Below are 13,394 nucleotides of genomic sequence, written 5' to 3' on the forward strand. Positions count from 1 at the left end.
CAGAGTTAGTGGCTCCAGAAGCATTCAGGAGATGACTACGAGCTCTGTGTGGGAGAGACTGAATATACACCATCCAAACACGCACAAATCGGTTTCTCTGCAGAGGGGACCCACAAGACAGCAGGTGTTCCATTTGCAGTAGTTTATGGAACGCATTACGCCACATCCAGAAGGTGGGTGCCACCGAGCCCTTCCAATGTAACAATATCAATTTTTTACCCACCAGGCAGGCCTTTTGGATAAAAAGTCTGGTTTCCATTTTCTTGTATTTGCGAGGATCAACACTTTCCAATTTTATAATACAATTTCCAAAGTGATGTACACTTATGGCGACAAAAAAATTATAGAAAACCATTAAAATGGGCCAAAATTATAAAATAATGGAACATATTAATAGCCATCCCAGAATAGCAGCCCTATAAAAGGAACCCGCCTGTGCCCCATTACAGTGATTCCATATTAAAACTAGTAGTCCGTATATATCTATCTGATTTTAGGGTTGTACGCTGACATCAGCAACCCCTTCAGCCTAAGTAGCTTTCCCAGCCAGTTAATTCGGCAGCATCAGTAGTGTAAGGATGGCCCTGCTGTGCCAAACAGCTGCATTGCAACCAGCAGCCCTTCTGGATTTAGGGACGGATCATTATAACAGGCCTTTCCTATCCCTCTCATACACCTGGACTGGTCACTCTCACATAGGTACCATTAGAAATATGTGGAATGTTTTAGGGAAGGTGACTGAAACAGGGCCCTGTGCTGTGAACTCCCGACCTTGCCTGTTTCCATGAGAATGGAGCATCCTACGAACGGCTTTGCTAGATACGGCCAGCCACTTCCAAAGGCCTGGCTTAAAACAAGGTTTTCAAGTTTTCCAAATTGGCCATACTTCATGAAATGCAGAAAGCATGGGGCAGTACTTTCTCAGCGACAGTATCTGGTAACTCTGTGCCGCTGAGACGTGGATTTTACCATGGTGCAAGAGTAGCGCTCCCCTGAATCACAGTACCCCCAGATTTCCAAAACCAAATGATGGCTTCTCCTAAGGATACTCAGGCGGATGCTGTGGTCTGGACGGCTGCCCTTTGCTCTGAAGCTAATTGGCTCAATTTTTATAGAAAACGTCCAAATACTACATACAATTTGTTTTCTTCCTGAATAACAAAAAAATGATCTTTTCCTGGCATGTTGGAACACACTTTATTATATCAGACCCTTCTTAGGCTGCATTGTTCACATTTTCATATTTGGAGGCCTTCCCAGTGAGTAATTATATTTTGCAGGCAAGAGGGGAAAAGTCCCTTGAAAAATAATTCAATGTACTGACGAGTAACTTCATCTTCAGGGTGTTCCTGTAACCTCCTGAATGCTTTGCAGCACAGCAGAGAGCAGATGTGCTCTTTCAAAGAACTACCATATTCAGGGCGGCTATGTCATCAGGGCCAGGCGGAGACAGTTCAGCTTTCAGCCCATGGTATCTCAGGACTCGGAGTTCAGTTTCTGTAGGAAAAGCAGCAGGTACAGCACAAGTGCACGGATACAAAGGGGCTACAACCAGGCCTGGGTTACTGACATCTCATCATATGTGACACAAAAACAACCTCCCTATGGAATCAGTCTCTTGTTTTCAGTGTTTGGCCATTTTATATCAGAGATAAGTGAGCTGGTTGGGTTTAAATCAGGGGACATCTCAGAAATGAGTGTATTGGGGGGGGGGGGGGGGTAGGGTGTGGATCTTTGAAATATTTTAGATGTTTTCAACTACTTTGGGTTCAGTTAACACTTCTGAACTTTGAAAATGTTCACAAAATACACTATAGACGATAATGTTGCCTGAGATATATGAAATGCAAGTTTTATAATTAAGAGAACCACTGTTTCCCCATTGGTCCTCGGCCCATCGCAGTATCGGGTGCTAACAGTGGGAGTCACCTTTATCCAGTCAGCAACTATGGGAGGGGGTGGCTGGAGAGATCTCCTGGATGAACCCTGACTTTTGTTAACATCAGCTACAGGGGCAATGGAAACTCAGAATATCTGAACAGCAAGCCCGTTGTGCTCATTTTGCCAAAACTGAAATCCACTACATTTTAGTGGGCTCTAATTCTGGCTGAACTTCTGCCATCTGTAGTGAATTTGGATTTTACATTTAATTACTTCCCCTTTCCAAATCCGAGCTCAAGGCAAGTTGCAATCCAGCTACTGTAGAAGCCTGGAACTGGTATCAGTGCTTAAAGGCTCTAATTAATGCTAATTCAGCCCCGTCTCTGATGGGGAGACTGAGGATGGAAGTGCTGGCCGCAGGGGCTCTGGGAAGCCGGGGCTGATAGCAAAGCAACAGAAGTGAGCTCTAGCATCTTCGGCCAGCAGGGTAACTGAGGGAAGGGGGGGAGGCTCTGGCCAACAGGGCCCCTCCCCCGCACAGCTCCGGACATTATGTAGCCTTAGCATCCCCCCCTCCATTTTCAACCCAAGACCCCTTCCCCAACACTAATAAGGCAGCGCCCTCAGACGCGCACTGATGACGTTTATCCCAGATTCGTGACTAACGCGCCTCCTCTGCAGGGCCCGCCCACGCGGTTGTCATGACGTCACTACCGCTTATCCTGGCGACGTGGGTGGGGCTAGCGCAGGCAGCCGAAGGGCGCAAAGCTGTTGGAAGGGAGCCAGACTTTAAATCTGTGCACTAATTTCATTTGCAAGCGGTAGCATGATTTAACTGGGGGCAAAGACTGACTTTTGGCTCCCCCTCCCCATCTTCAGCTAATGTTAGAAGCAGGATGCTCATTGAGTTGAGTGGTATTTCCTGACATTCCTGAGCGCAAGTGAAGGCCAAGAAAAGAACAATAAAGTCTCTTTAAGTGAAGAAAACAGCTTGTACCTGTTTGCCTCTGACATTGTTTCCTGTTTCCTGATACTTCAGCTGTTTTGCCTAATATGAGGAAAGATCTGAGATGGGAGAAAGGCAGGCACTCCCAGTCCTTTAACTCAAGATAGAACCATTCATTTTATCCCCTGGTGGTTCTGAAAAAAGGCTTGTGGTACCAGATCCCAGCCTTGGTAAGCCATTTTATAATCCACAATTCCCGACATAGTATGACGGCAGAAAAGGACAAAATGAGCCATCTAGTATACCCAACAAACTTCTTGTGGTAGTAACTACCACTCCATGCAGGTTACCCCCATGCCTTCTGTTAAGGGTAGTAACTGCCGCTCCGTGCAGGTTACCCCCATGTTTCTGTAAAGGGTAGTAACTGCCGCTCCGTGCAGGTTACCCCCATGTTTCTGTAAAGGGTAGTAACTGCCGCTCCGTGCAGGTTACCCCCATGTCTTCTGTTAAGGGTAGTAACTGCCGCTCCGTGCAGGTTACCCCCATGTTTCTGTTAAGGGTAGTAACTGCCGCTCCGTGCAGGTTACCCCATGCCTTCTGTTAAGGGTAGTAACTGCCGCTCCATGCAGGTTACCCCCATGTTTCTGTTAAGGGCAGTAACTGCCGCTCTGTGCAGGTTACCCCATGTTTCTGTTAAGGATAGTAACTGCCGCTCCGTGCAGGTTACCCCCATGTTTCTGTTAAGGGTAGTAACTGCCAATCTGTGCAGGTTACCCCCATGTTTCTGTTAAGGGTAGTAACTGCCGCTCTGTGCAGGTTACCCCCATGTTTCTGTTAAGGGTAGTAACTGCCGATCCGTGCAGGTTACCCCCATGTTTCTGTTAAGGGTAGTAACTGCCGCTCCGTGCAGGTTACCCCCATGTTTCTGTTAAGGGCAGTAACTGCCGCTCCGTGCAGGTTACCCCCATGTTTCTGTTAAGGATAGTAACTGCCGCTCCGTGCAGGTTACCCCCATGTTTCTGTTAAGGGTAGTAACTGCCAATCTGTGCAGGTTACCCCCATGTTTCTGTTAAGGGTAGTAACTGCCGCTCTGTGCAGGTTACCCCCATGTTTCTGTTAAGGGTAGTAACTGCCGATCTGTGCAGGTTACCCTCATGTTTCTGTTAAGAGTAGTAATTCCCACTCTGTACAGGTTACTCCCATTTTCTGTTAAGGGTGGTAACTGCCACTCCGTGCAGGTTACTCCCATGCCATTTTATCAAAGTTTCCCTTTTGAAAGTTTAGCATGAGAACCGTGGATTTGCTTATTGTCCCCCTTCCAGTCATTAATTCAAATTTGATCATATTATGATCACTATTGAAAAGCAGCCCCACCACCGTTACCTCTCTCACCAAATCCTGTGCTCCACTGAGAATTAGATCTAAAATTGCTCCCTCTCTTGTCGGTTCCTGAACCAATTGCTCCATAAAGCTATCATTTATTCCATCCAGGAACGTTATCTCTCTAGCGTGACCCGATGATACATTTACCCAGTCAATATTGGGGTAATTGAAGTCTCAGACTATAAACAGTTATGTCAAACCACAACGAATGCAAATCTCGTTGAAAAGACGTCGGGTAATTTTATTTTATTTTTAACTGTAATTGAAGTCTCCCATTATTACTGCACTACCAATTTGGTTAGCTTCCCTAATTTCTCTTAGCATTTCACTGTCCATCTCACCATCTTGACCAGGTGGACGGTAGTATACCCCTATCACTATACTCTTCCCCGACACACAAGGGATTTCTACCCATAAAGATTCAATTGTGCATTTAGTCTCATGCAGGATCTTTATCCTGTTGGACTCTATGCCATCCCGGCCATAAAGCACCACACCGCCTCCCGGGTACTCCTCTCTGTCATTGCAATATAAATTTGTACCCCGGTATAGCACTGTCCCATTGGTTATCCTCTTTCCACCATGTCTCTGAGATGCCAGTTAAGTCTATGTCATCATTTACTGCTATACATTCTAATTCTCCCATCTTACTTCTTAGACTTCTGGCATTAGCATACAAACATTTCAAAGTTTGCCTTTTGTTTGTATTTTCATTCTGCTTTTTAATTGATAGGGATAAGTTAGAATTTTTTAGCTCAGGAGAGTTTTTAGTTACAGGCACTTGGACTACTTTTCTAATTATTGGAACCTCACTGTCGGGATGCCTAATTCTAATGCATCATTAGTATCCTTTGAAGATACCTCCCTCCGAACCATGCGCTGCTGAGCGACTGTCGGCTTTCCCCTTTGTTCTAGTTTAAAAGCTGCTCTATCTCCTTTTTAAAGGTTAGTGCCAGCAGTCTGGTTCCACCCTGGTTAAGGTGGAGCCCATCCCTTCAGAAGAGACTCCCCCCTTCCCCAAAAGGTTCCCCAGTTCCTTACAAAACTGAATCCCTCTTCCTTGCACCATCGTCTCATCCACGCATTGAGACTCCGGAGCTCTGCCTGCCTCTGGGGACCTGCGCGTGGAACAGGGAGCATTTCAGAGAATGCTACCCTGGAGGTTCTGGATTTAAGCTTTCTACCTAAGAGCCTAAATTTGGCTTCCAGAATCTCCCTCCCACATTTTCCTATGTCATTGGTGCCCACATGTACCACGAGAGCCAGCTCCTCCCTAGCACGGTCTAAAATACTATCCTATACCTTACACACTGCAGTGAAGTCTCCCTTTCTGATCCCACTCACCTCATACACTGTAGTGGAGTCTCCCTCATTTCTCCCATCACTGACTTCACATACTGCAATGGAGTCTCCATCTCTCCTCCCACTGACCTCACCCACTGCCATGGAGTCTCCCTTTTTAATCCCACTGACCACACACACTGCAGTGGATTCTCCCTTTCTGATCCCACTGACCACACACACTGCAGTGGATTCTCCCTTTCTGATCCCACTGATCTCACACACTGCAGTGGATTCTCCCTTTCTGATCCCACTGACCACACAAACTGCAGTGGATTCTCCCTTTCTGATCCCACTGACCACACACACTACAGTGGATTCTCCCTTTCTGATCCCACTGACCTCACACACTGCAGTGGAGTGTCCCTTGTTCCTCCCATCACTGACCCCACACACTGCGATGGAGTTTGATTTGCTTCATGCATGTAGAGGGCATTGGATCTCTGAAATTTGTCCTCCTTCAATGCAGAAAAGGTGCTCTCACTGTTGCACAACATGCGGCATTGAGAGAAGGCATTCCTGGGAGCACAAGGACATTTCTTCACATATAATTCTCTGACAAAGTTCTACACATGTGCTCTGTACCTGCGATAGTGCCGGTGGACTCTGTCCATGTAGTCAATGTACTTTCCATTGGAATGAGTTAATTATGGATGTTTAATAAGCCTAATTAATCAGAGGTTCTCTGCCATTCTTTACCCATAGAGAGTGCCTGGTAAATCCTGCAGAATCGAACTCTCATTGCAGACCCTGGCAGGTGAATATGGGGTAGAGGGGCTCTATGGTATTTTATATTGTACTAAACCTACGTAATCTGATGCCCAAATCCAGGTTTATTCATATTTATCCCCGTGCATTCTGAGCCTTTTAATGTTACATTTGACAGGCTCATGACACAGCACGCACCAACATCTGCTCCAAATGTGAACTGGAGCAAAACAGATAAATCTCTCCCCCCACCCCTCCCCCAACTGAAATGCATCTCCTGATAGCAGAGAATGCCTATTTTCTTAATCCCTAAATAATCTTAATCTGACTAACTGCAGAGGAATTCATTTCAGCAGCAAACACTGACACCCACTCTCCCCCCAGCCACCCAATTACACGGACTTATAGACTCTCTCCTCCCAGTGCCAAAACATTACGGCACTAACTCGGCAACAAAAGTCTATTTTCCTACGAACAGAAGGGGAATTGTTCTGCCTTTCTCCTCTCGCACTTGTCCAACACTGGAATGGCGGCTCTCTTTTTTTGCCAGTGCCGGTAGCTTGGAAAGGGGAACAAGAGTAGGCAGCCCGAGGAATTAAAAGGACTGAGTGATGTCACTCCCCAGGGCTACAGTCTTTTGGAGACGGGCAAGAAAATGATGGCCCTGAGGGCCATCCAAATCCCTGCCTCTACTCCGGATTTAATGGGTCACAAGCAGACATCAGCAGAAGTAAGTGAGTCATTGACTGTATGTCACCACTACACCACTGTGACCTCAGGACATCTGGGAGGTGTGCAGGGAGCTCTACAGGGTGAAGAAAAGGTCCTTAGATAGGGCAGAGCTGCCAATCCTCAGTACATTTATTGACAGTAAAAGAAAAAAAAAGTGGCATGTTTGTGCTACTTATATCTTCTGTGAAAAAGTGACCACACTGGGCCTTGAACCCATGAAATTTGGAATTTCGGGCTTCATATCCTAGCATGGTCAAATGTATCTTCTTATGTCTCCAAAGTATCCGGGGCCCGAGGCTGCTGAATATGCGCCTACGTTCAGCGGCTGTCGCATAGCCATCTGGATACGTCCCTTATACGGCTAAATGTTACATGCACAAAACGTAGGCGGGTACTGGGCAGATTGTGGGCGGAGCGAGTTAGCCGTGTAACTTGTGCCAATATTCGGAGTTAGTCGCATAAATATACGTGTAAGTTTAGACGCGCCATAGAGCAGGTCTAAACCTAGCCAGACAGACGTATCCAGCTAAGTGCGTATATATAGGCATATATTCAGCAGCTTTACCGTGCCACTGAAATATACATAGCAACTTAGCCAGATAAGTTCTACCCAGCTAAGTTACTTACATGGCCAGCTTTGAATATCTACACCAACCAGCACCATCTGTAAGTGTGTAACTCTCCCAAGTGTGCATAAAATTATCTGTGACACAGTCGCACATCTGGACAGTGATTGTTCTAATGTAATGCACTCAGCATAGACAGGAAGAAAAGGCCAGAGCAGATTACATGCGCCAGGGGACAATAAGCAGCCTCCGTGCTTACCATGAGAATGAGGTGTTGAGCTTCTCATGATGTCCAGACTGCTAACCCATGGCAGGGCAGCTTTCAGAATCCCAAGGGACATCACAAGGCGCTCTGATCTCCCTGAACTGGCCCGGCCTGTTTCCCTACAGGAGGTAAAAGCAAACAATGTGTGTGGATGTATGAAAAACGTGAGCTGGGGGCCACTGAGCACTTACTGCCTGTGGCAGAAATTTCCATCAAATCTGATGAACAGTTCAAATGCTGGGGGGTGGGCTTGGATGGGGGCTATAAAATGAATCCAAGGACTCCGTTTCCACCACGATACTCCTTAGAGAAAGTGTGATGCTTCTCGGTCACTTACAAGTAGCTTTATGATGGCGGTGCGCTCTCTGAGCCAGGCATTTGTAAAAGCTGACCCAGGGGCAGACGTATCCTTCCAACGTTGGCTTTTTATTTAGCTGTAAATATTTGACTGCTTTATAGTTTAGGTCAAGAAAAGAAAATTTCTCCCATTCTAAAGTAATATATGTATAAATCTTATTGAGTGCTGCGCTGTTAGCATTCACATGTCTTGATTTACTCTGCATGAATAATTCAGTAAGACTGTTGTTATCACGACCCAGGAATTCTTGTTCTTTCTCCCTTCCTAACTGCTCATGACACCCATGTCCGGAGGGACACTTCTGCCAACTTGTTGTGTCCTTCGCTGCTCGACGCCCTCACTCCGCCCTCTTTACCTCTGTGGCAACTCCCTCCGGGTCTGATGGACGGCTGGCTGCCGCGGCGTCTCCTTGCTGTCTCCCTCCGGTGTCCCCGGATCGGCTCGACGTTTCAGATCCGCCATGTTTGCCCGATAACTTAGGGCGCGCACACACGCACGCTCTGATTGAAGTGCCAGCAAGGGCGCGAATGTCATCCGCTTCCTATATTTAAAGGTCTCTAATTCACTATCTAACTGAGTTAGCAAGGGGATTGATTCGGCTACGTTCCTGCAAGCTACTCTGCCTCCTCGGACTTACCAGGGGTACCCGCTCCTCGGGGGCCTCGCTCTTTTCTTTACTTTCAGATTACAGATAGGAACCGGTACTCGCTCCTCGAGGGCCCATGTTCCTGGATACTCTGAAGATTCTCTACTGCTTGGAAGCTATCGCTGCTACAAACAACTATGAGTTACCATCGCTCTCTCAGAGCTTATCCTGGAACCAGGTACTCACTCCTCGAGGGCCTAAACCTTTCCAGCACCTGAGCTTCCTTGAGACCTTATGTGAGTTTTGTCGTCTAGTTCTGTTCATGAACTCTGCCTACTCTGCCTACTCACTTTCTACAGTTTCTCAACAACTCAGCCTTCCTGGATCGCGGTTCCAGTACCTGAGGACTACAGCCCTGCCAGGCATATCAGCTCACTACTGCCACCTCTGGTGGTTTCCAAATACCTGTTTAATAAAAGAACTAATGTGTGTCTGTCTCCATACTCAAGCCTAGCCGGTGGTCCCTCTCGGGATATCCTCCCGAGGGCATGGTCATCTGCCACCAGCCCAGGGATTCACCACTACTATCTCAGATTCATAACTGATTGCTATCTACCAGCTCTAACACAGAGCTTTCCCAACAGATTGATACTCCTCACGGAGAACCCTAACAGAAGCGGAATATACTGAATCTGAGACACTACAAGATAGCTGACTCCTCCTTCTTAGGAGCCATTCATTCTGACTGCTCCTCTCATTTCTTACCAGAGTTATTACAGAATGCTATCTCCTCCTTCTTCAGGAGCTCGCAGTCTAACTAACACCAGATTTATTACACCACTCCCAGTTTTGGAACTTGCATCCTGGTGCACCGTGGGAGTTTTTGGTTCTGTTTCTTCCATTTTGAAATCCGCACCATGGCTTCCTTTCAGGTTGTGGATACAGGGACGAATTAAGAATGGCTGGGGCCCTGGCTTCCCTTCCCATCGTGCCTCACTTTTGCTGCATTACTTCTGTAAATACTGCAGTCAATTTTCAAAGGCTTTAGGCTCCTAACTTATGGAGTTAGTTTCCTAAATTGGCCCTTTTGAAAATGTACTAGGGCTAAATCCCTAAATTTAGGTTTATGGTTTCATTAGGGCCCTAAATTTAGGAGTCTAAAAAGTGGGTGGCTATGGAGGCGGAGTTAGGGCTAGGAGACAAAGGTAGGAGTTTAGCACTAGGCACCTAATTAGGGGTTTAAATCTAGGCAAATTAGGGGTCATGTGATGAAATGAGGAAAATAGTTAGAAAAAAACTGAAAGGTGCAGCTGCAAAGATTAAAAGTGTTCAACAAGCATGGACATTGTTTAAAAATACAATCCTAGATGCGCAGTCCAGATGTATTCCACGCATTAAGAAAGGTGGAAGGGAGGCAAAACGATTACCGGCATGGTTAAAAGATGAGGTGAAAGAGGCTATTTTAGCCAAAAAAAATCCTTCAAAAATTGGAAGAAGGATCTATCAGAGGTAAATAGGATAAAACAAGCATTGTCAAGTTAAATGTAAAACATTGATAAGACAGGCGAAGAGAGAATTTGAAAAGAAATTGGCCGTAGAGGCAAAAACTCATAATAAAAACTTTAAAAAATATATCTGAAGCAAAAGCCTGCATGGGAGTCAGTTGGACTGTTAAATGATCGAGGGGTTAAAGTGGCACTTAGGGAAGATAAGGCCATTGCGGAAAGACTAAACAAATTCTTTGCTTCTGTGTTTACTGAAGAGGATGTTGGGGAGATACCAGTTCCGGAGACGGTTTTCAAGGGTGATGATTCAGATGAATTGAACCAAATTATGGTGAATCTGGAAGATGTAGTAGGCCAGATTGATAAACTGAAGAATAGTAAATCTCCTGTACCAGATGGTATACACCATATGGTTCTGAAAAAACTAAAAAATGAAATTTGAGACCTATTAGTAAAAATTTGTAACCTATCATTAAAATCATCCATTGTACCTGAAGATTGGTGGGTGGCCAATGTAACCCCAATATTTAAAAAGGGCTCCTGGGGTGATCCGGGAAAGTATAGACCTGTGAGCCTAACTTTAGTGCCAGGAAAAATTGTGGAAACTATTATAAAGAATAAAATAGAGCATATAGAAAGACATAGTTTAATGGAAAACAGTCAGCATGGATTTACCCAAGGGAAGTCTTGCCTCACAAATCTCCTACATTTTTTTGAAGGGGTGAATAAACATGTGGATATAGGTGAACCGGTAGATGTGGTGTATTTGGATTTTCAGAAGATGTTCGACAAAATTCCTCATGAGAGGCTTCTAAGAAAAGTAAAAAGTCATGAGATAGGAGGCAATATCCTTTTTTGGATTACAAACTGGCTAAAAAACAGGAAACAAAGAGTAGGATTAAATGGTCAATTTTCACAGTGGAACAAGGTAAACAGTGGAGCGCCTCAGGGATCTGTACTAGGACCGGTGCTTTTTAATATATTTATAAATGATCTGGAAAGGGGTACGATGAGTGAGGTAATCAAATTTGCAGATGACACAAAATTATGCAGAGTACTTAAATCTCAAGTGGATTGTGATAAATTGCTGGAGGACCTTGTGAGATTGGAAGATTTGGCAGATGAAATTTAATGTGGATAAGTGCAAGGTGATGCATATAGGGAAAAATAACCCTTGCTGTAGTTACACGATGTTAGGTTCCATATTAGGTGCTACCACCCAAGAAAGAGATCTAGGTGTCATAGTGGATAACACATTGAAATCGTCGGCTCAGTGTGCTGCGGCAGTCAAAAAAGCAAACAGAATGTTGGGAATTATTAGGAAGGGAATGATGAATAAAACGGAAAATGTCATAATGCCTCTGTATCGCTCCATGGTGAGACCCCACCTTGAATACTGTGTACAATTCTGGTCGCCGCATCTCAAAAAAGATATAATTGCGATGGAGAAGGTGCAGAGAAGGGCTACCAAAATGATAAAGGGGAATGGAACAGCTCCCCTATGAGGAAAGACTAAAGAGGTTAGGGCTGTTCAGCTTGGAGAAGATACGACTGAGGGGGGATATGATAGAAGTCTACAAAATCATGAAAGGACTTGAACAAGTTAATGTAAATCGGTTATTTACTCTCTCAGAATATACAAGGACTAGGAGCCACTCCATGAAGTTAGCAAACAGCTTATTTAAAACAAATTAGAGAAAATTATTTTTCACTGAACACATAATTAAGCTCTGGAATTCATTGCCAGAGGATGTGGTTACGGCAGTTAGTGTAACTGGGTTTAAAAAATGTTTGGATAAGTTCCTAGAGCAGAAGTCTATAAACTGCAATTAATCAATAAGGAATAGTAGATTGGAATCAGTTTAATGTTTGGGTAGTTGCCAGGTTCTTATGGCCTGGATTGGCCACTGTTGGAAACAGGATGCTGGGCTTGATGGACCCTTGGCCTGACCCAGTGTGGCAGCTTCTTATGTAAGCAAATGAAAAGCAGGGCTAAATTTAAGACCTTAGCTTTTAGGCCCCTAAATATTTGTGAATTTAGAGCCCGTCCTTTTGTGAATATCGACCTGTTTGTTTATGCTTACTCTAAATCTGACACTGTATGGACCCCTCTAGACTTGGGCCTCACACAACTCTCCTTTGTCTCCCTCCCTTGATCTGTCATTGTATGGAGTCCAGCAAACAAAATACCCCAAAATGATGATCTTTGTCTTGAGATTACACAGAGCTGAATCTGCAGAAGGAGGAAGCCCATTAGCTCCTGATGACTGACTCATAGTGGTCCTCTTGTGATATAAGTCACTATAGTAGAATGAGGCACAACAGATCTGTCATGAGCTCCTGATATTTGTCTCATAGGGGTTCTCTTGTGATATAAATCAATATCGTGGAATGAAGCACACCAGATCTCTGAGGAGCTCCTGATGGTTCACTCACAGGAGTCCTCTTGTGATATAAGTCACCAGAGTGGGGTGCACCAGATCTCTCAGGAGCTCCTGATAGTTCACTCATAGTGTCCTCTTGTGATATAAGTCACTATAGTGGAACGAAGCACACCAGATCTCTCAGGAGCTCCTGATGGTTCACTCATAGTGGTCCTCTAGTGAAATGCGGCACACCAGATCTGTCAGGAGCTCCTGATGATTCACTCAAAGGAGTCCTCGTGATATAAGTCACTATAGTGGAATGAGGCACACCAGATCTCTCAGGAGCTCCTGATGGTTCACTCATATTGGTCCTCTAGTGGAATGCTGCACACCAGATCTCTCAGGAGCTCCTGATGGTTCCCTCATAGTGGTCCTCTTGTGATATGTCACTATAGTGGAATGTGGTGCACCAGATCTGTCAGGAGCTCCTGATGGTTCACTCATAGTGGTCCTCTTGTGATATAAATCACTGTAGTGGAATGCTGCACACCAGATCTGTCAGGAGCTCCTGATGGTTCACTCATAGTGGTCCTCTTGTGATATAAATCACTATAGTGGAATGCTGCACACCAGAGCTGTCAGGATCTCCTGATGGTTCACTCATAGTGGTCCTCTTGCGATATAAGTCACTGTAGTGGAATGTGGTGCACCAGATCTCTCAGGAGCTGCTGATGGTTCCTCATAGTGGTCATCTTGT

The sequence above is a fragment of the Rhinatrema bivittatum genome, chromosome 15 (assembly GCF_901001135.1).
Source record: "Rhinatrema bivittatum chromosome 15, aRhiBiv1.1, whole genome shotgun sequence".
NCBI lineage: Eukaryota > Metazoa > Chordata > Amphibia > Gymnophiona > Rhinatrematidae > Rhinatrema > Rhinatrema bivittatum.